Consider the following 26561-nt stretch of genomic DNA (forward strand, 5'->3'; position numbering starts at 1 on the left):
GAGTGCTGCCTGAATTGAATTTTATTTTTGTAATATTCAAAAAACTGCAACATCCCACCTTCATGCATGGTTTTGGCAAATTCCCTGGTTTTATTTTATAAAAGCATATTTACAACACTTGTTAGACATATTTTATAAGTCCAGTGCACATTTTTTGGTAGGTTTCAAATGACTAAATATTAATCTGTGATTCCCCTCTTTAAGATGAAAGTAGCTTTGCTTTGTGTAAGTATTTGCATTGACTATAGTAATTTACCAAAATGCTATAGCATATTTATAATTTATATTTAAGTAGGAATATACTTAAGTATACTTAAGTATATTTCTACTTCTAACTAAAGTAGATAAAAGCATTAAAGTATGTATTTCTTTTTGTGGAGAATTGCATGCTTTGAAAATAAAACTGACAATTAAATTGGATCCATCCTCCCAATAACTGCGCAGGAATTTTAAGCTGAAATCTCCTTGTCTTTTCATGTATGATTTTGTTTTTGTCCCACTAAAGTATTTATCCTGGTGTTTTGTACTGTTATATGTAATTTAAGATGCGTCTTTGAAAGATGATACTGGACCCTAAAACCCCAGTTTTTAATCTACCATTTACTTTAAGGAGGGACCATCTGTTGGCAGTATCAAAGTTAAAGGCTAATTTACAAGAAAAATATCTCTTTTGATGCAGGACCTCCTGGGGGCTGGCACTGACTTGACTCGTACTGCATTTTTGCCTCAAATCCAAGTTATAATGCTGAGGGAAATTATTTTTGCCCTATTTCAGTAGGGTAGTTGGTAGAACAGCTTGAATATATAGTAAGAAATGTATAAGAAATATGTATTAATATTGAAACCTTTTGTTTTGGATAAAGTTTCAGTTTGGAGACCACTGCGTCAATTTGGTTTTATTCACCAGCAGTTTGCAGTTTATATGCACATTATTTTGCTCATTTTTCAATCGATAGAACGATTGAAGCCATTAGACTATGGCTCATTTGTAAGATTCACTTCATTACTTTCTACTGTTTCATTAGATACAAATTGAACAAAAGTGCATTTTAGCAAGATTCCTAGCAATTGTTAATTATGTACACTAAGATTGTAAATCTTGTGTTCCATATTAGGAAAAAGCTTGCAATGACTCATTTATTCACTGACAGGAATAGAGAACACAAACTGTGGTCTTCCACACATTCTTGCTCATTTCTGTACAAATTAAAACCAAATCTTGAAATATTCATTCGGTACAAATTACCTTGAAGTACATGGATCAGTGTTGTCCTACAATTATTATATAAATATGATTACAACACATCTGAATCATAGGTTTTCCTCATTCAGTAGTGAGGGTGAATACAAAATTCAAGCACTTTTGAGACATTGGGTTTTTTTTAGAAAATGAGACAATTTTATTTGTCACCATCCATGATATATGCATTTATGGGTACAATGCATTATAACTGAAAACATGGCATTTCAGTACAAGGTCAATATGAAAGCAAGTCAAGATTTAAGTACTGATATTAACAGTAATATAACGAAGTAGAGTGCTTGTAGCAGTAGAGAAATGTTAAACTTGGATAAATTTTATAATGCATAGCATGTAATTAATCGCAACCAACATTTTTTTCTCACACTAAACAAATTGTGTGCTCCTTTCTGTTGGAACAGCAAAAATAGGCCACTCATCTTTAATGAGTTTAGCATTTTAAGCAGAGTTTGCTTATGAAAGTGCTTCAGTCTAATTTAGGGGTTGGTCAAGGCATGGGTATGTAGAGAATTAGAATTATTGGTCTGAAAGGAACCTCGACCCATGTTTTGTTTCATAGTGCACAATTTAGGGCATTGTGATATGGGGGAGTTAAATAGAATTTTTGAGTGTTCATTTGTATAAACAGAACTGGAAAAATGACTGATTTGATCAAATTAGTTATGGATCACTATTGGAAGTACAAGATATGGACAAATGACATGTTTTCCATAACCTATAGAGTACTAAGCTTTCCCATAGCTGTTCCATGGAGATTTATCATTGAACACATTGTCCAAATTCTGTTCACAGTAACTGTCATGAGTACACAACCCCAAATTTGAGTCATCTCTTTTCCCACCTTCCTCTACACCCCAAAACCAAATTGTATAAAGGGCTCTAATTGATTACCATGAAAGTAAAGTTTACTTCTTAAAGTTTAATAGCTTAGTAATTATTGGCTTATTAGAGATTAGTGTTATAGAAGCTTCTTGATGCTTCAATAATGGTTGTCTTTGCATCCTTTGTTAACACCAAGAGGAAGGCCATCTTGCTTAAGATAACAATGCATTCCAGCCTATGTCTTCGTGTACTAGCATTTCTGCAGTTCTTGTTGGAATGGTGTGAGCTCCAGGTTTGGCTCCAACACTGTTGTTAGATGTTGGAAGGATAAGAAATTTGAAATGTGTATAAAGGTACATCTCTAGTGCACATGCAAGGGGGTACCAAAAGAGGGGAAGGTACACAGAGGGAAAAGAGGAAGAAAGTGGAGAGGAAGAATTGGTGGTCCCTGCCAAGCCAAGATAGGATATGAACCCAATGCCATTGGGTGCCTAATCCAGTTCAGATACTTTATATTTTAAAATTCTAAGCCAGCATTTATTGCCCACTCTTGATTGCCCTTGAACTGAGTGGCTTGCTAGGCCATTTAAGAGTCAACCACATTGCTGTGGACCTGGAGTAGGTCGGACCAGGTAAGGATGGCAGATGAACCAGACATAGTTTTACAACAATGGTTTTATTCTTTTAATTTCAGATTTTTTAATTGAATTCAAATTTCATGATTACTAGTCCAGTGGCAACATCACCACGTCACTACCTCCTCATATCGAGGGCCGAAGGGCCTGTACTGCGCTGTAATGTTCTATATATTTGTGTGCTTATGTATATTTTTGGGCATAAAAATACTTGCAGAAAATTACCAAATTGTTGTAAAAACACAGCTGGTTCATGGATGTCTTTCATGGGGGAGCGTTTTCGCCTCAAGTGTGCAAGTTCATTTCTACGCTATAGTTGATTAATTGGTGCCCTTGAGACAACTTTGAGTACTGCTTCGTCCGTGTCACCCAAGAACGGTGTCCTTTTCAAAAATATCACAGAGCCAAAGAAGTAGGAGTTGAAATAGAAACAGGCATTAAAACAGTTCAGAGAAATTATCTGGAAGATCAGCTAATGCTATAAAGACCTCTACCAAATACTGTGGAAACATGTTTTAATGAGGAGCTTCCTTGAAGCTCCAAAAATGCCGTGTGGTACATATTTTTAAAAAGTCATCATATCATGTGACTTTATGCATTATTAACCAAGGAAATAGCACATCTTTTAGTTTGTTGAGAGAGTTACAAGGGCCAAGATGGAGCAATCAAGAATAACAGTTAATAGCACCATCCCATGGAAGAACAAAGAATAGCAGTAGTTAATATTATACATTATCCATGGGGGTGCCACCAATTCAAAGATTTTGTCGGAATAATTAATATTTTTGAGTTGAATTAAAGAGCTGAAGCTGGACTTTTTGTACACCAGTGGGGTTAAGACTACCCTTGAACCAATGGCAGTGCAGCTTGGCAATTTGGCCCAGGATTTTGCTCTCTGCATTCTCCACATTTCTGATTGCAGTTCAGCTGTGTATGCAACCCCAGCCTGGCCCTTTGTTTTCCAAATCTGGAATTTCTTGCAAATTGTTTTCAAGGGTTTCTTCTACTTGGCCTGTTGTTGCAGGAAAAAATATGATTAGCAAGCTGCCTGTTTGAAACCAAAAATATTCTACCTTGTAAAAAAAAAAATCTCTTAATGGGGTATTGTGCATGGCTGTGCTTAAAATGCTTGCACAGGTCCCTTATCCAGTTTATGCATCCAGTTTATGCATCCAGTTTTTGAACTAAGACAGTCATCTGTGAATGGAAGACTCTTGAGGTCAAATTGTAGCCCAGGCATCCAGCATTCTAAAAACGCAGAAGATTGCAGTTATTATGAAGGCAATCTTCCCTCATTTGCAGTTTGCTAACACGCATTTGCCAACGTATGGAATGATGCTGTTTTCCCCAATGGGTCTCACCCCAGGAAATATCAGGGAGGCAGGGATATAGTAAAAGGTCCCTGCTGGTTGCTTTCTGCCAAACAAATCAATGGCATGAGGAGGCTACAAGTTCTAGGCCAGGGTGTCATCACATGTTACAACTTGGAAGTTGTAACATGTGATTGCAATAATCTTTAGTTATATATTAAAGCAACATTTGATCAAGTTTTTTCCAATCCTTCAAAGGGGAAAGTTGAATTTTTCATTTTTGAATTTAAGCTGTGTGAGAAATTTATTATGGTTTGATTATTATTTTTGTAGTAGCAAGCCCTTTTTAAGGGGAGAAGGAATTATAAGGTCATCTGACCCAATTGGCTAATTGGGCCAAAGAACAGAAATCCTGGGGCTGAGCATAGGACTGAATCGAATTTGGAGCTGGAGTACATCTTAGCATTCTGTATATAATATAGTTGTTTGTTTGTTCAAACCTGGTGGTCACCAATCACTCGTATACTACATCGGCGATGAGGATCATATTCTTATTTTTGGAGGGGATATTTCTGCTTTGTACCCTAAAAATCTCATTTATTAGTGCTTCCCACTGGTTTACGACTGAGTTATCCTTTAGCAGCTTTGCCTAGCCCACCTCAGCCAAGTCACTTCTCAGTTTTGTAAAATTTGCCTTCCCTCAGTATAAAACTTTTATTCTGATTTATCTCTTGTCATTTTCCATAATAATACGGAATCTAATCGAATTGTGGTCACTATCCCTGGTATGGTACACCATTCTCTAGCCATACATTCATCTGATCTATCCTCTTATTCCTGCTCTGGCTAGCGTGTGGCATTGGGAGTAATCCTGAGATTACTACATTTGAGGTCCTGCATTTTAATTTATCTTCTAAATTCAGCTTTCAGCACCTAATTTCTTTGTTTACCCATGTCATTGGTATCGTGTGTACCACAACCATTGGCTGTTCACTTTCCCTCTCCAGAATGTCCTGTAGCCACTCCGTGACATCCCTGGCACCAGGAAGATAACATACCATTCTGGATTGACATCTGCAGCCACAGAAATGCCTGTCTGCACCTCTTAGAATGAATCCTCTATCACCATAACCCTATCACTAATTTTCTTCCCCTTCCGTGCTGCAGAGCCATCCTTGGTGCCATGAACTTGGCCTTTGCTGCTTTCCCCTGAAACGCCATCACCCCCAACAGTACCCAAAATGATATGTCTGTTTGAGAAGGGGCTGACCTCCTTCCTGAGCCTTTTACTTTGTCTGATGGTCACCCATTCCCTTTCTGCCTGAAGTTGGTCTTGGGCTTATCACCTCCAGCACTGAAGATATATGGAGGTATTGTTTTTGCCCAGTAGGCTGTTTGACAATATGTCTCTAAAATTAAATTTGGTACACAAATAGGTCAGAAGGACTGATTTAAATTTTGGTGAAGATCAGGATTCTGGAATTTTTTGAAAGGATCCATTAACGTCAAGTGATAGGAGGAACTGACTTTTTTAGAAGGTTATGGGTTGTTTTATTTAGAATATTATTGATTGTTTTAGAATGTTCTAGATTGTCTCAGCTGCTCTGCTTAAATTTGTAACTGCTGTCAAAATGTGAGCAGTGTTGGGATATGGATTGGCCTAAAGCCGCCTCAGTGAGATGGGAGCTCTTAAGAAAAATATTTATTTTTTTGCTTTTTAGTTTGAGCATCAACCAAGCAGGGAAAAGCCACAAGGAAGGGCTGTGTAATTGTAATAATGTTGAGTTAACACAAAATGGCAGAAGAATGTGCTCTGCTGAGTGCCCTCTTTTCACTGTGACTATTTCTAAGATTCAAATATACAGGAATACAATGCTTCAAAATCTAAAGAACAATGTTTTAAAAATAAAGAAGGTAAATGGGAACACCACCACCTGCAAGCTCCCCTCCAAGCCACTCGCCATCCTGACTTGGAAATATGTCGCTGTTCCTTCGCAGTCGCTGGGTCAAAATTCTGGAATTCCCTCCCTAACGACATTGTGGATCAACCCACAGAACATGGACTGCAGCGATTCAAGAAGGCAGCTCACCACCACCTTCTCAAGGGCAACCAGGGACGGGCAATAAATGCTGGCCAGCCAGTGATGCCCGTGTCTCACAAATGAATTTTTAAAAAATTTGCTTATGTGATTATGCATTCAAACATATAAATTTGGAGCAGGAATAGACCACTTGGCCCCTTGAGCCTGCTCCACCATTCAATAAGGTCATGGGTGATCTGATTGTAAAATAAAGACCACAATCCTGCATACCCCGATAACAGTTCACCCCCTTGTTAATCACGAATCTGAAAATATAGGCATGCTTCTTGGTAATTCTGCAATCTGAGAGTCTGTAAAATGCAAATAAGTGACAGAGACAAGGAGGGTTGGGCAGGTGAAGCGAAAAGCATAGAACATGAAGTTTAAATCTGGCGCTCAGCTCTGTTCTGATCTATAGATAATTGATGACTTTGCAGATCTATTAAAAAACCCATACCAAGTTTTTTACAGTCCCAATTGTAATAAGGTTCATTTGCCTGATATGGCAGGAATTGAATAACTTTTTTTCAAAAAGCAAAGTTTCACTCATAAAGGTTTGCACTGTTTCTCTAATACCCAAGTCATATTTTGTTAAAATAGTCTATTTGGGAGAGTACATTAGCTTTTTCCTCTTTTCCTATTGGTTAGATAAATATATTTACAAGTTTTCCACTTGGGTTCATTTTTTTTGTCTGACTTCTAGTTTGAGACGTTCTGTTGTCAGCTATAGGAAATTTCTTTTCCAGATAATGGCAGCTATATGTTATAACTTCTGCATTTGGTACCATTTCTTTTTCTCTACTAGAAATTGCTTGGTTCCAATAGTGGAAAGTTTATGATTGTACCAGGGCAGTTTTTTAAATATTCGTTGAAGGGATTTGGGCTTTTTGCTCATCTCTAAACACCACTGAGAAAGAGGTGGTGAGTTGTCTTCTTGAATCAGTGCAGTCTGTGTTGTAGTTACACCCACAGTACTGTTAGGATTGAGGATTTTGACTCAGCGACAGTGTTAAAATAACGTGTATTCTTGAAGCCTGGAAAGGTGGGAGTGGGGACTGTTTTAAGAGAGAAGACTTACATATTTATACTCTGTGTAACTTCCACATTTTCGTTTTTTTAATTAACATTTTTATTGTTTCAAATGTGTGGTTTGTGGAATGAGAGTATTTACCGATAATGGGTACTAAGCAAATTGTGTTGAAACTTATTTAAGCAGCTTAATGTTGCCAAAAACAGCATTGAAAAGAGGATTTGTGAAAATTTAAATTCATGCAAAGCCTAAGTGAAGCTGCACCAGTTACTGACTTACTAGCTGAAAGCTTCTGACAAGCATATCGTCTTTGCCTAGAAACATCTGAATTATTAAAGTTGGCTTTGTTCATTAAGTTGAGCATCCAGTAAGGTGGCTGCACATTAATTAAGGAGGGGGACAGGAAGAAAATGTGTCTGTGCATTGTAGTGCTAGTAATCATTTGAGTACAAAGGATCTCTCGCTGCTTTTCATTGACTTGATTAAAGTAGAAAATACCCCATTAGTTAATGCAAGTTGGGGAATGAGTCCGTATATAAGTTTTCATGCAATGTTTTTACAGCACTAACCTATTCAATATTCCAGTAGTTCTCCCCATAACAACTTTACATTGTGACACTTCTCTTTTACAATCTAAAATTGTATTACCACTTGTGGTTATGTATTACTGATTTTTTTAAAAATGACTTGTACATTCTGCTCTGTAATTCAGGCCGACCTTCCGTATTACCCTGTGGTACCCAGGCAGTCTGAATACGAGTACATTTATTTCTGGAGGAAACTAATTGAAGCTATGATTTGAGCACCTAGCTACGTTGAATTTGGCTAATGTAGTAATATTTTGCTGTTTGTAACATTATTTCCTCTTGCTGCACTTTCCCTGCAAATACTTTGTAAATGTGCTACGAGGGCTTATGAAGCATAAGCTTAATGTTAGGTTTGCTGGAGCAAAATATAAAACTACAGAATCTATGCTGTTATTTGCCTTGTAAGAAGTTTAACAACACCAGGTTAAAATCCAACAGGTTTATTTGGTAGCAAAAGCCACACAAGCTTTCGGAGCTGCAAGCCCCTTCTTCAGGTGAGTGGGAATTCTGTTCACAAACAGAGCATATAAAGACACAGACTCAATTTACATGAATAATGGTTGGAATGCGAATACTTACAACTAATCAAGTCTTTAAGAAACAAAACAATGTGAGTGGAGAGAGCATCAAGACAGGCTAAAAAGATGTGTATTGTCTCCAGACAAGACAGCCAGTGAAACTCTGTGGGGGTTACAAATAGTGTGCCATGAACCCAATATCCCAGTTGAGGCCGTCCTCGTGTGTGTGGAACTTGTCTATCAGTTTCTGCTCAGCGACTCTGCGCCGTCGTGTGTCGCGAAGGCCGCCTTGGAGAACGCTTACCCGAATATCAGAGGCCGAATGCCCGTGACCGCTGAAGTGCTCCCCAACAGGAAGAGAACAGTCTTGCCTGGTGATTGTCGAGCGGTGTTCATTCATCCGTTCATTCAACCGGGATATTGGGTTCATGGCACACTATCTGTAACCCCCACAGAGTTTCACTGGCTGTCTTGTCTGGAGACAATACACATCTTTTTAGCCTGTCTTGATGCTCTCTCCACTCACATTGTTTTGTTTCTTAAAGACTTGATTAGTTGTAAGTATTCGCATTCCAACCATTATTCATGTAAATTGAGTTTGTGTCTTTATATGCTCTGTTTGTGAACAGAATTCCCACTCACCTGAAGAAGGGGCTTGCAGCTCCGAAAGCTTGTGTGGCTTTTGCTACCAAATAAACCTGTTGGGCTTTAACCTGGTGTTGTTAAACTTCTTACTGTGTTTACCCCAGTCCAACGCCGGCATCTCCACATCGTTATTTGCCTTCACATTGCTTGAGGACCTTTTTTTTAATGGTTCATCAGCCAAGACACAGGGCTTTCCTTTTTGTCGTGGCTGCGCTTGACGTGCTGTTTCCAGTTTTGCATTCCGTACACAACAGGAAATATCCAAACCCATAGAGGAAGTACAAATGAGAGTAAGCTAAATGATGTATTGCTTTTAGTTATCAGGCCAGTTTCCAGGAATTGGAGGTATTTTCTTTCAAGAAATACAGACTAAGTAGTCATCCAGACACAGTATAATCATGTCTAAAATTTACAATAACCATATTCAAATGCATAGCACTGTACTTGTTCACATTAATATATGTGGACTCAGTCACTTAACATATCTAAATTGCACTTGTGAATGGTTCCACTAATGCCCTTGTGACATTGCAGTAGTACTGCAGCATTATTTCAATATTTTGGTAATTTTTATGTTTTTTAATTAAAAAGGGACGTAAACTTGAACCAGTGCTAGAGGAGGGAGCAGAGAACTGGTACAGCACTAATTTGATGGAAAGCAGAAAATATCTCTGGTTGTTAATTCAGCTATTTTAATTGCACTAACAAATAATTTACAACTCTGGTGGCAGAATCTCAACTTTTTTGTGTTCTATTATCTAATGTGTCAACTTGCAGGGTTTTACAGTAGTTGCTAAATATATTTCAATTTTTTATTTGACTTCTCCTTTATGTGATGCTGTTGCTTATTGGATGTGTACAGCTGGTGATAAAGTTGGAAGAGCTATTGCCTCTTAATTTTTTTTGAAACTTTATTACATTGGAGCTGCTGGCTTTGAGCAGCTAACTGATAAAGGGATTAAATTGTCAATAGCAATAATTGTTAATTCTGGAGTACCTTGAGTGTTTTAGTTCAGTGCTCTCCCACTCTCTAGCTTAATAACCGCACCAAGCTCGTTTTCCCAATAATCAATACTTATGTAGGACATAAAGAAAAGGCTGTTAAACTTGCGTTGTAATACAGATGTCCATGCTGTGGGATGAAACGGTTCTCTGCTTCTGGTATCTGGGGAGTTTATGTCATAGACTCACCCCAGAAGCAACTTCTATTGAAGCTGCCCAAGCTCATTTCGTTTCAGCCCCGAGACGCTGCTAGAACAGATGTGGCAGTGACATAATGGAGCAGACATTGTTACAATCAGTTGTCAAAGGAGTGAAGTTCTTGCTATTTTTTTTAAAAAGCCAAAAGATTGATGGGTTTTTTTTCTAGTGAAACAACCAGATTTTTTTTTTAAAGCTGAGATTTAATTTTCAACAGTTTTTTTTAATCCAAGGGCAATTTTTGACCCCAAGTGATATTAAATAAGCTGGTTGTTTAAAATTCTTGTAGAAAAGTTTTTTAAAATGATTAGCTTCACTCGTGGCTCTAAACAGAAATTGATTTGTTTAAAACTTCCAATTTTTTTTAGCTGTTTTAAAAATAAGTCATTAACTTCTGAACAGTATGCTTAGGCTTTGTTTCACTATCTTTGTGCATTTGCTGAAATCTCAAGCTGTCTTGAACCCCATTTCTCTCCAGCTGCCAGTTGAGATAGGTGAATTCTTCATTCATTAAATGTTCAACTATAGTTCTAACAGCAAAAGGCATTGTTATATATCACTACTAGAAAGCTTCCTTCACTTAATTGTGAGAAAAATGAGCTAGTTAATGTGTTTACTAGAATGTAAACTGAATCCAGAAGCTGAGAACTAAGCATTTGACTTTTTACCAATGTGTTGTAGAAATGGGCGTGCTTATAGAAATTGTTATACATTCTTGTGCCAAATGTTACTGTCTTTCACTGTATAATTGAGGATCGGAGGATCCATTGTACTGAAACTCCACTATGATGGAGATCGGTTCTAATGGAGCTGTTGCAATGCTTACATTTTATAATATAAGTATTATTGATCAATATCTGAAAAAAGAGCAAACAGCTTAATGTTTCTGATAGATGCTTTTAATAAAAGTGCAAAGTTCACTTTATTTGTACCGTTCAGTCGGGAGGGGGGAATGGATTGTGTGCTGTTTGGAATTTATGGGGCGGGGGGAATCATGTTGAAGGTTACATGTCATATTTGACTATATGTTTTATGTTTTGCCTTGAAGAATAGACAGTAGAGCTGAAATTGGTGTACACCAGCATGCAAAACTATCTTGTAGTGAATATAATTTCTTTTTACCTTGCCAATTTTTATTTTTCACTGACTTTGAAAATATAGCCAAGAATTTTCCTTTCAAACCAGTGCAAGCAACAATAAGACAAGAGAACTTGTCTCCTAAAATAATTTCACATGGCTGGTGAAGCAGTTATAGTTCAATGCCAAGGTTGACAATCCATTCAACAGCTGCAGCTAATGCAGTGAGCATGTTTGTGATGGACCTATCAGGGCTGTTGTTATGCAGGTGATGGCCTGACCTGGATGGCCAGAGTCAAAGAACAGTACCTCATGTTCCACTTGTGGAGCAAGTAGCCACATCTTCCCCAGTCTGTCCTCAAATGGTTGAGGGTTGTCAGGTTTTATGTGGAAGGTCAAAACCTGGGAATTCAGTCGGGTCAGTTACCAGTTTGGATTTAGTGATGCTTGACCTTGTCTCCGGTGTTCTGAAGGTGTTACCAGTAGGTCAGTGTGTGGTCGAGTGATACCAAGATATTTTGATGTTGGATCATGGGTGAGTGATTGGCTACAGATCTAAATATGAAGTTCTATCCTAGCCTTTGGGTGGGATTTTCTGGCAGTGCTCGCCCCAAGGTCGGAAAATCCTGTCCACAGTCAATGGACTTCCTACAGTCTGTGTCCCGCCCACTACAATTCCTGTGGTGGGTGGGAAGGTAAAATTCTGTCATTTGAGTTGGTTCAGGTGGAAGGCTGAAACAACAGTCTTGAAAGCATTTGGTTGAAGTCTCCATTTTCTGAAGTAGGCTTCCAGAGAACATAGATCTTCATTGAGTGTTTTCTCAATGTCCTGAAGTTCTTTAACCTAGAAGGCTGGAGACAAGTCGTCAACATATGGGAAAAGCCCTGAATTTGTTTGATGGAGGAATATATTGTAGAGGGCTGGAGTGAGGAATGATCTTGTGGGAGCCCATTATTATTTGAGTGTCGGCGGCTGATTTGATCTTCAAGGACTTGAGAAGTCTGCCTGCTCTCTGGCACAACCTTGAGATACTGCTTCAGGGTTGTTTTTACCATCCGCTTTTCTTCCCAGCTGCATTGTATCTTTGACTTTATCTGGAGTTATGACACAACCTCAGTGGCATTGATTCTAAGCCACAGTTGTGGTTGTTGCAGGACTTTCCATGCCTATTGATTTGAGTGTGAAACGTGAGGGAGGCAGCAACCTTCACATGTTAAAGTAATTTTTTCTAACTTAAAAACCTGTGAACTAATGATGTCAAGAATTCTTGGCTCCAGCCCAAGCAGTAAAAACCCACTGGAAAATAGATTCTCTTAGTGACAACGAAGCCAACAAATAGGTTCAGCAACGAGAATATACCAGCTCAACGTTGAAGGCATATCCTTGACAAAACACCTCTGACAAGAATGCAGATATAGTTGTCCTGCAGGAAACCCACCTCACAGATCACTCCAGCTGTTAAACTCTCATTCCCAGGTCCCAACTCATTGCAAGCAGGGATAACAAGACACACAACCTAGCCACCTACATCAATAAAGCCTCCCAATGACATACAAACCTAAAATCAGATGACTCCTACTCCATCTGCATTAATGTAGGTAGGCTGTCCATCACAATTGCCTACAAACCACCTAATGACATATGGTCCAATATCTTAGGGCACCAAACATCTTCATTGGTGAGTTCAAAGTCACTGAAGGATTTACCCAAGAATAACACTGCTGGAGAACAGCTGTTGGATTGGGGCTCCATGTCCTAAAATTTGTCTATGCTGTACAACAGCCTAGCAGATTCCATTCCACCAGTGAAAGAAAGGGCTATTCATCTGACTGTTTCCGGACCCATCACAGCAATGGCCAACCACTGATGTACTGCCCAGCTACTCCCATAGACAACATCGACCAAGCCTCAAAGTCAATGTTACACTGGAATCTGCAGCATGGAAACTGGGCTGTCCACAGCAGATATATAGAAAACAAGATTAATCCTCCCTGAAAATTATAACCATGACATGCAACTTCTCAAACTGGAAATTACCATATTTGTTCCCTGGTTCTTCAGAAAAACTTTTGGATTCTGGAAAGTCAATGGTTCCAAGGAAATGAAGACTCCCTTGTGGCAACAGTACTCAAATCTCTTGATGAACTCATAAGATGGCAGAAAACAGTGGAGAATGTTGACTTTGTGCACTCGAGCTGAAAGGCATGAAAACTCTTTGCCACCTAGGGGGCAGCCAAGCAACAACCATACCAACAGTCCAAAATCATCAATGCTGCTGGCTCTTCATCTCTGAATAAATTTGGGGATACTGGCCAGCAAGAGTGATGCGGGGATGGTATGCAGCCTCTCGAGCCTGTATTCCAGAGCAGACAGATTACACGAGTGTAAATTATTGCTCTGATGTCAGCACATGAAGATTGGGTGAGGAAAAACTGCATACAGATTTTCTACAAGTTTGTTTTGTGCTGCTGCCATAGATCTATCTTGCGTTCAGTAAGTCTGATATTTCTGAAACCTGAAGGAAAAATATACTTTTTGCTTTAAAGGCATCCATCTCAAACTCTGGTACTGAGTAAATGAATGCGTTTTTACAGATTTTGAAGCTGTCACAATTTTTCCCCATGAATCCTGAAGTGAAACATTTTTTGCATGGATAAATGGTGCAGGTTAGAGGTATTGATGTGAATCAGTTTGTTACGATGACAGTGGATGATACTTCAAACATCCCATTAGTACTAAAGAATACGGGGGAGGAATTAAATACCATCACGAGAGAAGTAGCATCAGACAAAACTAATGGGGCTAAAGGCAGGTAAATCCCCTGGTCCTGATGGCTTGCATCCTAGGATCCTAAGAGAAGTAGCTATAAAGATATTTGATGCATTGGTTGTAATTTTCCAAAAATCCTTGGATTCAGGAGAAACTCAAGGAGAAATTACCCCAGCCCAACGCCAGCATCTCCACTTCAGGAGAAATGCCAGAGGATTGGAAAACTGAAAATGTGACACCCCTATTCAAAAAGGAAGGGAGGCAAAAAGCAGGCAACTATTGGCCAATTAGCCTAACATCTATTGTTGGAAAAATGTTGGAATCAATTATTAAAGAAGTAATAGCAGCACATCTGGAAAATCATAATCTAATCACGCAGAATCAGCATAGCTTTGTGCGAGGGAAATAGTGTCTGACTAAGAGTTTTTCAAGGAAGTCTCAACCAGAGTGGATAGAGGGGAACCAATACATGTGCTATATTTGGACTTCCAGAAGGCATTCAACAAGATATCTCAGTATTAAGTTATAAAATAAGAGCCTATGGTGTTGGAGGTAGTACACTGGCATGGATAGAGAATTAGCTAATGGGGAGGCACAGTGGTTAGCACTGCTGCCTCACAGCACCAAGGACCCGGGTTCGATTCCCGGTTTGGGTCACTGTCTGTGTGGAGTTTGCATGTTCTCCCCGTGTCTGCGTGTGTTTCCTCCGTATGCTCCAGTTTCCTCCCACAATCTGAAAAACGTGCTGGTTAGGGTGCATTGACTCGAACAGGCGCCGGAGTGTGGTAACTAGGGGAATTTCACAGTAACTTCATTGCAGTGTTAATGTAAGCCTTACTTGTGACTAATAAATAACTTTACTTTTAATGGGCAGGAAACAGCAAGTGGGGATAAGCGGTTCTTTTTCAGGTTAGCAACTTGTAGCCAGTGGGGTTCCACGGGGATCAATGCGAGGATTGCAACCATTTACAATGTGTAAATGATTGCAACCATTTACAATGACTTGGAGGAAGGAAGCAAATGTACTGTAGCCAAATTTACAGGCGACACAAAAAATAGATGGAAAGGTAATTGGCGAGGGATACAAACAGTTTGCAAAGAGATAATGATAGGCTAAGTAATTGGGAAAAATATTAGCAAATGGATATCATGTGGGAAAATGTGAAGTTGTTCATTTTGCAAGGGAGAATGAAAGAACAGAGTACTATTTAAACAGAGAAAAACTGCAGAAAGCCGCAATACAAAGGGACTTGGGGGTACTTGTGCACAAAACACAAAGCTAGCACACAGGTGCAGCTGGTAATCAGGAAGGCAAATGGAATGTTGGCCTTTATTTCAAAGGTTGGAGTATAAGGTAGGAAAGTCATGCTGCAACTGTACAAGGTACTGGTGAGACCATGTCTGGAGTAGCCTGAGCAGTTTTGGTTCTCTTTTTTAAGGAAATATATTATTTCATTGGCGGCAGTTCAGAGAATGTTCAGTAGGATGATCTCCGTATCTTTGAGGGAAGGTCAAACAGACTTGGACTCTATTCATTGAAATTTTGAAGAAGGAAAGGTGATCTCATTGAAACATATAGGATTCTTAAGCGGTTTGACAGAGTAAATGTGGAGAGGATATTTTCCCTCATCTCGGGACCAGAGGGCATAGTCTCAGAATAAAGGGGTACCAATTTAAGAAGTTTAAAGTTTATTTTTAGGTTTTGACTGGGATGAAGAGGAATTTCTTCTGAGGGTTGAGCATTTGGAACTCCTTGCCACAGAGTCCTTTGGGGTGACTCTCTGACCTCGTTGCGTCTATTGCAGATTGTGCTGATCCTGGAGAATAACGTGTGGGCCTAAAAATTGGTTTCGCACCAGGTGCCTCTTTCTACTGGCAGAGGCCGATTTGCATAAGATTGACTGGATTACTACCTCATTAGCAAGTTTGGCCCTCGATCATCCACCTGCCAGAATGCTGCCTCCTCTCCGGCGGGAGGTCATGCACGAATCGCTACTAGTTGCCACCAGCAGAGACATGGTGCAATGGCCATGCCGAGAGGTACGGAGGCATTTGACAGTGCCAGTTGGGCAGTCAGTGTACTGGGGCAGTGCCAAGGGGGTAAGGTCTGAGTTGGGGCTATGACGGGTGGACTATGTTGGGGGTCCAGATGGGTGGGGGGAGGGGGGGTGGGGCAAGTCAGGGATCATGATGGGTGACCCATCAGGAGGGCCCTGATGCCAGCAACCTGTATTGGGGAAGGGATAGAGGAACATGCTGCCAGGTGAACATAAAAGTAATCATGGCCTTACTGCAGAAAAGAAGGATAATATTTCTATCTCAACAACATTAAATCAGATTATCTGCTTCCTTGCTTTTTGTGGGAACTTGCTGTGCACAAATTAGATATTTTGTTTCCCTACATTAGACAATGCCTTTGTACAAGTACATAAATGTAAAGTTTCCAGTAACTATTCCAAGTGCTTTGTCAATAAGACCATAAGACATTGGAGCAGAATTAGGCCACTCGGCCCATTGAGTGTGCTCTGCCATTCAATCATGGTTGATATTTTTCTCATCCCCATTCTCCTGCCTTTTCCCTATAACCCCTGATCCCCTTATTAATCAAGAACCTATCTATCTCTGTCTTAAAGACACTCAATGACCTGGCCTCGACAGTCTTCTGCGGCAAAGAGTTCCACAGATTCACCACACTCTGGCTGAAGAAATTCCTCCTCATCTCTGTTTTAAAGGACCGTCCCTTTAGCCCAAGGTTGTGCCCTCTGGTTCTAGTTTTTCCTACTAGTGGAAACATCCTCTCCACATCCACTCTATCCAGGCCTCGCAGTATCCTGTAAGTTTCAATAAGATCCCCCTCATTCTTCTAAAAGGTATTGTTAAAGTAACCGATTGAGTTCCATGAGTACTTTGATTTCACATACACTTTGTCTTAATGACCTTTATTGTTATTGTCAACCGTAACTTTCTTTTCAACGAACGGGAATTATTGGAGACTGCATAGCCCATATCACTTTTGTTTTAGCATGGTTTTCTTCAGTTATATTACCATTGGGAATAGTGTTGTGCTTGATAAATGCAACAGTGTTTTCAAGAATTTTAAATGCGTATTATCATTGCCTATTATTTATGGCCTTAGTGTAAATCCATATTATTGAGAAGATAATTCCCGTAACCACCCCCATAATTTAATATCATATGAAGCCAATGCATATGTTTCTGCTTGGTTGCATGATGTATCAAATAACTTGGAATCTGTTACTGTGTATTTTCTGTCTTGGTTATAATCAAATTCCTGTGTGAATTCACATCATGATGAATTAGCACGCATGCTCGATTATAGACCTGACAAATTGACTGCACAACTGCATTTATGAAATAATTACTCTTTACAGTTGGTATGTGGTTTTTTTGTATAGGTGCTAGTGTTTCATGCCATTAATGTTGTGGTAGTCTAGTAATTATAGAGCTCATCAAACGAGCTTTGATTATAAGAAAGACACTTAAACTTTGTTCTGAGTCGGAAACATTCTTTCTGGTCGTTCTTCTCTTTCCTTCCCCACCAAACAAATCGAAGACTTTTGACATGCAAATTAATGTCACAAGGCACAAGCAATTGCAGTTCTTTAGAACGATTAACCATATCACTTTCTTATCTTGACTTGCACCAAATTCCGTTTACCCATCACCCGTGTTTTTTCTCTTTCACACTCTCTTGTTCTTTGTCTTTTTCATGCATTTGCTCTTTACCCGGCACTTTTTAAAACCTACCTCTTTAACCAAGCTTTAGGTCACCTGTCCTAATATATCCTTCTGTAGCTTGGTGTTCAATTATTGTTTGGTAATGTTCCTTTTCTGTTCTTTTTGAACCATTCACCACACTAAAGACACTGCAAAAAATGTTTTTTTATTGTAGTGGCCAATGTTCAGACAGATCAGAGTCATAGAATCCCCATTATACTGAAGATGCCATTCAGCCCATCAAGAATGCACCAACCCTCTGAAAGAGCATCCTACCCTGCCCTAACCCTGCACCTTGATCATGGCCAATGCACCTAACCTGCACATCTTAGGACTCTGGGAGGAAACCGGAGCCCTCTGAGGAGACACGGGGAGAATGTACAGCTCCACACACTCACTCAAGGCTGGAATCGAACCTAGGACCCTGGCACTGTGAAGCAACAGTGCTAACCACTGTGCCACCCACTAACTAACTTAGGGCATTTTACAGAAGAAAATGTATCCTATTATTAACTACTACATTCACATCAGTGAAGAGTTGAATATAGGAGATGTTAACTTGAAGCAAAGGAGGAAGCCTTTTCTTTTATCATGTCAAATGTAAAAAATCTAGAATTGTTATTGACTATGTTGTCATTTTTTAATTCTAGTGTCACCTGTAGGATCTCGGGATACTAAATCAAGTTCAGACATCTTTTTCTGCAACAGAAGATGAATAATATATTGGAGGTCATCAGTATAACTTGATGATGATTTGTGGAGTAGATCGAAAGTGAAAAAGGTGAGTTCATGTTTCCTTTATTCTCTCGCGCAAGATGAAGAAAGAATGGTAGAATATTGCGTTTACAAATATTCCCCTGTAATTTGAGAGTAAACCGTTGATTCAAGGTGGATTAAGAGAACTACACAATATGAAGATACAGTATGAGACTTGAATGTACAATGCACAGTGGTGCAATTCTAAACATGGCAGACCTTCATAGAATCATAACTAAGTACATTTTCATTTATATTTCTATATAATTTCTGCAGCATTTGAATATCCCAAAGACAACAGGGGTCACTGAAAAGAAGGAATTCTTTTGAAGTGTGGAGAAAGAGACTGCACGGATTTTGGGAGAACGTTAGTATGTGAAATTATTGCACAGTACACAAATGATTGGTCTCCTGTGGTAGAAAAATCAAGCTGTAACAGTGGAATTTGTGGATGTGTGACTTGGAACAGTTGCTCAGCTAGGTTGGAGCAAAGCCATGGAAGAATTTGAACATGAAGATTAGGATTAAAGTCATTAGGAACTAGAAGAACTGAGGTGATGTGTTTGTTGCAGAGTGCAAGTGTTGCAAATTTCTTGGGTAGCTAATGTTTGGAGATGGGCAAGGTAGCACAGAGACTGTTGCAAAAAAATCACACATAAAATGGAAGGAATCTGATTTTTGTTTTAATGCTGAAAATGCTCAGCACCTCGCGCAGCATCTGTGGGTGATGTTTCAAGCTGTGGCTTTATCTGTGAAGCCTCCAACACCTCTTTGAAATATACTCCAGCTTTGTGTTCCCTCCCTGAGTTCTCTCCTGTATTCTTCAGCCCACCAGCTGCCACATGTTTGTTCCACCCAAATAGTCTTGTCATCCTCCCCATATCACCACTCGGTGGTAGTACCCTTAGCTACTTCAACCTCATATTCTGGAACTTACTCCTTTTAAAGCTTATATCCATTTCTAAAATAAAATCTTCTCAAAGCCATTATTGTGGTACAGTCTTCAGTCACTTCCTATCTTGACATGTTGACCAGAGTACTGCTTTCCCCCATGACTTGTTTAGTGGCGGGGCATTTCATCAGGTGGGGACTCTGCCATGTTTCCACCTCATTGCCAATTGAGGTCTTAAGGTGGCCAATTAATGCCCATTTAAGGGCCTCCTACTGTTTCCGCTGGTATTAACCCAGTGGTAGGCAAGGGGCTTGCAATGTAGAGAGCATGCCAGGCAAGCCCCTGCCGCTGCCCATCCACAACCCCCACCCCCAGACACCCCTCCTGCCATTACTCACCTGTAGCCTGGGATTCAGTAACAATTATAGACCTTGAGTTGGTATTGTACTAGCAGCAGTAGCTGTCACCTCTCCAGCGGCAGTAGTGTTCAATAGAGCTTTGGCTGGCAATTCTTGGAGGGCCGGACTCCATCCCGGGGCCCTTGATCCTTTGTTCTCTTCCCCCCCACACACCTCGCTATTGGATAAATGCAAGTTTAATTGTACTTTTGGTTCTTGTGGATGCTGATTTAGGATGTGTATCCCATTTAAATATAGAATCTGAAAGGTAAATGTGTTGCTACAAAAATTGTATTCTTGCGTATTACCTGCTTTGATTTGGATTCTAAAGCAGTTTGCAATACATTTCTTCCAAGACTGTTTCTACAGATTCTACTGTGACTCTATGACTGAGATTTTTTTATTTTTACTACTGATAAGTAAACCGTACATTTATCTTCTCGGTTGAACTGTTGTCACAGGTTAAAAAACCTTTTTGAGTTAGATTGTCACTTCAAAGAGTAAAATGTCAGTGAGCGATTCAATCTGGTAATGAATTGAAGTGATGTGGAGATGCCGGCGTTGGACTGGGATAAACACAGTAAGAAGTCTCACAACACCAGGTTTAAGTCCAACAGGTTTATTTGGTAGCAAAAGCCACTCGCTTTCGGAGCTCTGCTCCTTCGTCAGGTCTGACGAAGGAGCAGCGCTCCGAATGCTAGTGGCTTTTGCTACCAAATAATCTGTTGGACTTTAACCTGGTGTTGTGAGACTCGTTACAATGAATTGAAGTACAGAGGTCTGCAGTGGCAAAGGATAATGCCTTCGGTGCAGGATATTTTGCAGAGGGTTCAAAATCTGGTTATTTCATATAACTTTCAGTTTTGCTTTCTGCAGTTTAATTTGTTCTCAATTCCTCCTAAGAAAAACATAATTCCAGTTTGCTGTTAGCTGGTTTCAATTCTTGCCACAATCATAGAGCAAGAAATTCACAAAAGCACGTTGTAAAACGGTAATCTGATTGAGGTGTTCGGGCTGCATCATTAAGCAAAAGAACAAAGCTGTAACAATTTCTTAATGTCACCTGAACCGAGATAAGATTATCTTGAAATCATGTCTTTCTGATTTTATAGTATATGCTTAGCATTGCTTATCGTGATGAATGCTTGTAGTTGGAAATGTTAAGATACTGAGAATTTTTCATGTTGGCAAAATTAAAACTGTGCTTGAATTATACTCATTTCTAGTTTTTGGCTATATTCTTGGGTGCTTTTAATTGGAGGCCACAAGAGGAAAACATGAAGAATTTTTCTGAAATTAAAAGAACACCTATCAGGTCATTGAGCTGATGGCTTTAACCCTACTTTTGTCTCCTCGGATTATGCATGACCAACCTAAGTGTTTCTACCACTTCTTGATTTTTTTGTATCTGCCATGTTTTAATTTTTGCAGAACTTTTCTGGCTTGTTATAGACAGAACCTAGCAACAAGAGTTGACTGCACTCAGCCACCTAACTGCTTTCCTGACAAATGGAATAAGGATAACTAAAAGGGAGCAGGAGCATTTAAAAATCTCTCTTACTGGTGGATTAAAAATGAGTAAAACTCTTTACTTCCTTTCCAGCCTGGGAGTTAGCTGATTGTTAAAATCCCAGCTGATAATACTGGACAAGTCAGATCCCAGAGGGAAATCTGGCTTGATAGACCATAACTTTGTATTTTTAGAAATTGTGGAGGAAAGTTACTAAACATTTTTACAGCCGATGAGCTTTTAACACAAAGGACAAAATGTTTATTAAACAAGAAAAAAGAACTATTTTACAGCAGATAAAAAATTTGGAAAGATCTCAGTATAAACACAAGAATATAATTCAAATATTCATTGTTCTTTCACGCCCAGCTATGTTTTTAAGAATTAGGAGAGATAAAACAATCTTATCATATCTATCTTGTACTCTAATATTCAGGATAAGTAAGAAGTACATGTATATTAACAGGTGAACTTTGGTCAGATGCACCACATTCCAAAGTAAATGACAGATGCAGTGAGAGAGAGATCATGGATCTCAACAATCCAGCCAGGCACTTGCCACAACGTGAGCCAACTGGTCTCATTGAAACTTTGTTTTTCTAACAAGGGTTTCCAATCTCCACATTTGAAGAACTGTCCTTGTAATTCCCTCAAAACTTCACTCTCGCTTAGATGACTTCATCAAGGATCCACCTCCAGAGCTTCAAGCTTGCCTTCTGAGATTTATTTTCTCCGGATCTCCATGTACACTCGAACATTACCTTCCAAGTATGTTTCGGATCCTCCGCCATCCCAAGCAGAACACCAGTGCTCCAAAAAGCCTTCAGTAAGGAATTGCCAAGCTATTCGCTTGGATCATTCTCTTGAGCCACTTTGCTCAAAGTTTGCTTCCTGCAGCTCTGTATTTTATTTGGAGTGTATTTCTCTGCTCCTTACTTTTAACTTTACTTAGGAGACCTCTTTCTAATCCCTTACCTGGGACTTCCTTCAGGGACCTCATCTAGTTCCACTCCCTGGTTTGACACCTCTTCCCCATGTCCTTCTGCCTGGAATATTTTCCTCCAGAATAATGGTCCCATTCAGGTCCCATGACCAGCTATTTTCATGCCATTTCACTTTCTTGCTTCCTTTCTGCTCAGGCACACTGGGCTGATTCCCAGCCTGAAGAATAAAACCAACCACTAACTGCGCATGTGTGACCATTTTTCACCCAGCGCATGCGCAGAAGGCCCAAGGGCCCCCCCCCCCCCCGCCCCGAGTTGCTGACATACGACATACGACTTCAGATTAAAGTAAGTATTTTGAGTTTCATCCCATTATCAAGTTTCAGAGTGCAAGAAGGTTCAGCATTGATCTTGATTTACAATGTTTTAAAATACACAATGGGTAGGATGCCAACAATTGAAATTGACATTTTGTGTCCTTTGGGTTGTTGAGGGAGATATAATCAGCCAGGATTCCTGCTCCTGTTTGACATTTATCAAACTCTATTGAAAGTGCATGTTTGCTGTTGAGTGCAGACAGATTTGGGCCAAGTTCTGATGGCCCCAAGTCAAACAACCTGCTTATGCTCAGTGTTGATTGATAGCTGACTTTGATAAATTTTATGGTGGGCCTTGTTCTTGAACCAGTGCAGTCCATGTGATGAAGGTGCACCTGCAGTACCTTTGGGTAGGGTACAGATTAATGTGTATGTTTTTCCCATCCTGATTTCTCATCAGGTACTTCACCCAAATGACAGGCTGCTCATCCTTGAGCCTTGACAAGTGAATTTTTGGCTATCTTAAAGCTGATGTGGATCCTGTTCTAACCACAGATCATGATGTGGAGCTGCTGGCTGGTGGAATGCGAGTCTTTACAGGTAATCAAGTCTTAAAGGTACAGACAATGTGAGTGGAGAGAGGGTTAAACACAGGTTAAAGAGATGTGTATTGTCTCCAGACAGGACAGTTAGTGAGATTTTGCAAGCCCAGGCAAGTCGTGGGGGTTACAGATAGTGTGACATGAACCCAAGATCCCGGTTGAGGCTGTCCTCATGTGTGCGGAACTTGGCTATCAGTCTCTGCTCAGCGACTCTGCAGAGGCTGATAGCCAAGTTCCGCACACATGAGGACGGCCCCAACTGGGATCTTGGGTTTATGTCACACTATCAGTAACCCCCATGACTTGCCTGGGCTTGCAAAATCTCACTAACTGTCCTGGCTGGAGACAATACACATCTCTTTAACCTGTGTTTAACCCTCTCTCCACTCACATTGTCTGTACCTTTAAGGTTTGATTACCTGTAAAGCCTCACATTCCAACCATTATTTTGTAAATTGAGTTTGTGTCTTTATATGCCCTGTTTGTGAACAGAACTCCCACTTACCTGACGAAGGAGCAGCGCTCCGAAAGCTAGTGGCTTTTGCTACCAAATAAACCTATTGGACTTTAACCTGGTGTTGTGAGACTTCTTACTGTGCTACCCACAGAGTAATTCCTCGATGTTAATCAGCAATGGCAACCATTGTGGTACATTAGATGCAATCTTTAAGCACAGGAATAAGAAGCAGCCATATAATGTCTATGAAGGAACATATGTTAGTTGAGCCAAGAGAAAGCTGTATCATGGAAGTGGAAGAAAAGATGTTTGAACAGAATTGGCAACAGTGCAGCAGGTCCTATTAGTAATATTGTATTCTCAGTACTATCAACTGATCAGAATAACTCAACCAGAATGTTGGAACGTAGTTGATGACCAGAACATGAGGAAAGTGGAATGTTGGAAGTGGACTCTGTTTCTTCCTCTAGACCTGCTGGATATTTCTTATTATCTCAGGCTTATGATGGGCAGAATGTGGGCAGCCGGCCAGGGGTGCTTTGGGATAGTTAAATGGAGGTAACAAAGGCATGGGTGCTTTCAGATGCTTTAGTGAATTTACGGTAAATCAAATCCAATCATAGAACATAGAAAGCCACAGCACAAACAGGCCCTTCGGCCCACAAGTTGCGCCGATCACATCCCCACCTCTAGGCCTATCTATAGCCCTCAATCCCATTAAATCCCATGTACTCATCCAGAAGTCTCTTAAAAGACCCCAACGAGTTTGCCTCCACCACCACCGAAGTCAGCCGATTCCACTCACCCACCACCCTCTGAGTGAAAAACTTACCCCTGACATCCCCCCTGTACCTACCCCCCAGCACCTTAAACCTGTGTCCTCTCGTAGCAACCATTTCAGCCCTTGGAAATAGCCTCTGAGAGTCTACCCTATCCAGACCTCTCAACATCTTGTAAACCTCTATCAGGTCACCTCTCATCCTTCGTCTCTCCAGGGAGAAGAGACCAAGCTCCCTCAACCTATCCTCATAAGGCATGCCCCCCAATCCAGGCAACATCCTTGTAAATCTCCTCTGCACCCTTTCAATGGCTTCAACATCTTTCCTGTAATGAGGTGACCAGAACTGCGCGCAGTACTCCAAGTGGGGTCTAACCAGGGTCCTATAAAGCTGCAGCATTATCTCCCGACTCCTAAACTCAATCCCTCGATTAATGAAGGCCAGTACGCCATACGCCGCCTTGACCGCATCCTCCACCTGCGAGGCCGATTTAAGAGTCCTATGGACCCGGACCCCAAGGTCCTTCTGATCCTCTACACTGCTAAGAATGGTACCCTTCATATTATACTGCTGCTTCATCCCATTGGATCTGCCAAAATGGATCACCACACACTTATCCGGGTTGAAGTCCATCTGCCACTTCTCCGCCCAGTCTTGCATTCTATCTATGTCTCGCTGCAACTTCTGACATCCCTCCAAACTATCCACAACACCACCTACCTTGGTGTCGTCAGCAAACTTACCAACCCATCCCTCCACTTCCTCATCCAGGTCATTTATGAAAATGACAAACAGCAAGGGTCCCAGAACAGATCCCTGGGGCACTCCACTGGTCACTGACTTCCACGCAGAGAAAGACCCCTCCACAGCCACTCTCTGCTTTCTGCAGGCAAGCCAGTTCTGGATCCACAAGGCAACAGCCCCTTGGATCCCATGCCCTCTCACTTTCTCAAGAAGTCTTGCATGGGGGACCTTATCGAACGCCTTGCTGAAGTCCATATAGACCACATCCACCGCTCTTCCTTCGTCAATGTGTTTGGTCACATTTTCAAAGAACTCAACCAGGCTCGTAAGGCACGACCTGCCCTTGACAAAGCCGTGCTGACTACTTTTGATCATACTAAACTTCTCTAGATGATCATAAATCCTGTCTCTCAGGATCCTCTCCATCAACTTACCAACCACTGAGGTTAGACTCACCGGTCGGTAATTTCCCGGGCTGTCCCTGTTCCCTTTCTTGAATATAGGGACCACATCTGCAATCCTCCAATCCTCCGGAACCTCTCCCGTCTCCATCGACGATGCAAAGATCATCGCCAAAGGCTCCGCAATCTCCTCCCTCGCCTCCCACAGTAACCTGGGGTACATCCCATCCGGTCCCGGCGACTTACCAACCTTGATGCCATTCAATAGTTCCAACACATCCTCTTTCTTTATGTCCACATGCTCGATCCTTTCTGTCCACCGCAAACCAGCAGTACAACCACCCAGATCCCTTTCCACCGTGAATACCGAGGTAAAGTATTCATTAAGCAGCTCCGCCATTTCTAACGGTTCCGCACAAACTTTTCCCCCTTCACCTTTTAAGGATCCTATGCCTTCACATCTCATCCTTTTACTCTTGACATATTTGTAGAAAGCCTTGGGATTCTCCTTAATCTTACCCGCCAAGGCCTTCTCATGACCCCTTCTCGCTCTCCTAATTTCCTTCTTAAGCTCCTTCCTACATCCCGTATACTCCTCTAAATCCTTAACACCTCCTAGCTCTCTGAACCTTCTGTACGCCTCTCTTTTCTTATTCACCAGGTTCATCACAACCTTCGTGCACCACGGTTCCCGTACCCTACCAACACCCCCCTGTCTCATCGGAACGTTGTCATGCAGAGCTCCAGACAAACATTCCTTGAAAATCCTCCACTTTCCTTCGGTACTTTTCCCCAAGAATGCCTCCTTCCAATTTACCCGTCTAATTTCCTCCCTGATGACACTGTATTTCCCTTTACTCCAGAGAAACACTTTCCTAGCCTGCCTGATCCTATCTCTTTCCAATGCTATCGTGAAGGAGATAGAATTATGATCGCTATCCCCAAGATGCTCACCCACCGAGAGATCCTCCACCTGTCCAGGTTCATTAGCCAGCACCAGATCAAGTACAGCCTCTCCTCTAGTAGGCTTATCCACATACTGTGTCAGGAAACTCTCCTGGACACACCTAACAAACTCCTCTCCATC

General features: G+C 40.7%; 1 protein-coding gene across 9 annotated transcripts in view; it reads left to right on the plus strand.

Moving 5' to 3' along the window:
- The window catches only part of LOC144511190 (D-glucuronyl C5-epimerase-like), a 108933-nt gene that overhangs the window by 22836 nt on the left and 59536 nt on the right, over nucleotides 1-26561 (plus strand). For 4 of the 9 annotated variants that reach the window (XM_078241258.1, XM_078241256.1, XM_078241257.1 and 1 more), the window contains one exon: nucleotides 18325-18455. The exons of 1 other annotated variant lie outside the window; for it this stretch is intronic. The gene's annotated coding sequence lies outside the window, so the exon portion shown is untranslated. Of the gene's footprint in view, nucleotides 1-16785; nucleotides 16807-18324; nucleotides 18456-18706; nucleotides 18802-26561 lie in introns of those variants that run through there. 4 more of the 9 variants (XM_078241263.1, XM_078241261.1, XM_078241259.1 and 1 more) reach the window with 3 other exon arrangements.

Source organism: Mustelus asterias, chromosome 24 (genome assembly GCF_964213995.1).
Source record: "Mustelus asterias chromosome 24, sMusAst1.hap1.1, whole genome shotgun sequence".
In the NCBI taxonomy this organism is placed as follows: domain Eukaryota; kingdom Metazoa; phylum Chordata; class Chondrichthyes; order Carcharhiniformes; family Triakidae; genus Mustelus; species Mustelus asterias.